Here is a 1,952-nt window from a genome sequence, read left to right on the forward strand (position 1 = left end):
GAATGCCAAAGATCGTGGTGCGCATTAAAGTCACCAACTACCATACGGTTTCACCTCTAAGGAGCGCACCTATTTCAGGGTGATATCCTGCCGGGCAGCTGGTGACAGGGGGGATATAAACGTTAAATATTTCGAGCTCGGCATCGCCTGACAGCCCTGATATTCTAGGATGATATCCCTGCGGTCGATGCCTGCTTCAGTGAGACGATACTGCACGGTGTGGTGCGTGATGAACGCTAGGCCCCCACCATTATCTCGCTCGCGATCTCGACGGTGCACATTTTATCCGGGGCAATTCAACAATGTTGAACTGCTGTGCAACTTCGTCTCTTGGACCTCAGCTATCAATATTCCATAAAGGCGGTTATCTCTTCGATCTTACTCTGAAGTCCGTTACAGTTAAATTGAAAGAGCTTCGTGTGGCTCGGGAGACGTGTTGTTATGCGGTGGGTGAGAGATGTGTGTTGCCTAACCGCCATAGGCTGTGTGCGCTGTTGTGGGACATGCCGCCCTTTGGTGGTAGTGGGTGGCGCCGCAGCTGGAGCTCGCGACCGTGCTGCGCAACAAGGGCCCTCAAAATTCCCCGTCCAGTCTCGCGTGGTCCGCAGACCTGAACATGTCCTAAAGTGGCACCAGCCAAGGCAGGTGTTATACTTGACTGATGTCACATTACGGAATATCCAGGTCTGACACACCGTGCACATTGTAAGGGGAACTAAGAGCTGTTGGCGGCGGCGCGTGGATTGCGGTGCGATTGCGTATATTGTGGTTCTGTCTATTGTGTTGTGTTGATGTGCTGTGGTGTTTATGTAGATCTGCTCAGGCGGATTGGGGTTTACTGTGGAGGCAGCTCTGTTGGAGTAGCAGAGGACCACAAATGAAGTGGGCCACTGACGATGTATCCGAAGGCCTGAGCAGGCTCTAAGGTGACTCCACCCGTTGCAAGCATTGCACTTGATTGGTTTAACCGCCCTATTCCCACAACACTGACAAAATTCATCGTATAACCATTATCACAAATATTGCGCCTAAAACACAATATGTATAAACATTCGCCGTTGTCGCGTACTCATTAGGTCATAACAACCACATTGACAATTGTCACCATACGAGAGCTTAAAATAAATTTGTGGCATAGTATCAGGCGCAGTAGTAAAGGCAATAGTCAGCCGCTGAGTGTTGTCAGTGTTGTGGGAATAGGGCGGTAAGTTTCTGGCCCAGAGTTGACTCGATGCCAGCCCTGAGCAGAGGAATAAGCAGCAGATGTAGCCCTATGGACGAATAATGTCTGAGATATACCGCCGACCTAAACGGGGTTAGATCGCTGAAACAACAGCCCTTGGTCGGGTAAAACTCGAATCATTCCAGTACCGCAACGCGTTCTCTACTTCTGTTAGAACGTGTTTCCTTCGATAGTCGAAAATTTCTCTCAAATATAAGAATTGTTTTTAATAATTAACAAATAAAGCTTATTCTTAGTTACATTATCGAGTTAATCTTCAAAGGATTGGAAGCATATCTCAATTGCCTTCTTACTGTAGCCTCTGTGCGAGTTTAATCAATTTATTTATTTGAATTTATATAAAACAAAATTGAGGTTGAAGGAAACATGTTTTTTTTAATTTTTTATGGCTTATGGAAATTTTGGCAACTTTAAGTTCAAAATGCTCGCTTTGAAAATATTTTAGCAAGACAAGAACAGCTGTTTGATATAAATTCACAACAAATAGTAAACAAACACAGCAGTTATTCACATGCGTATAGCTATCGGGCGTGTGGAAACCATAATACGAAATCTCGTTTTGTTCGATAGGGGTGTATGTCTTAACCTTTACTTTCGCTCATTTTTTTAAACTATTTTCTCCACCTTTTGAAAACTACTTAGGCCGAGACATGAAACTTAAGGGTTTTAACTTTATAGAGACTTTTACGTTTTTCCGAAGAATAATTTT

The sequence above is a fragment of the Rhagoletis zephyria genome, unplaced genomic scaffold (assembly GCF_001687245.7).
Source record: "Rhagoletis zephyria isolate East Lansing unplaced genomic scaffold, Rhagoletis_zephyria_1.1 Rzeph_scaffold_00969, whole genome shotgun sequence".
NCBI lineage: Eukaryota > Metazoa > Arthropoda > Insecta > Diptera > Tephritidae > Rhagoletis > Rhagoletis zephyria.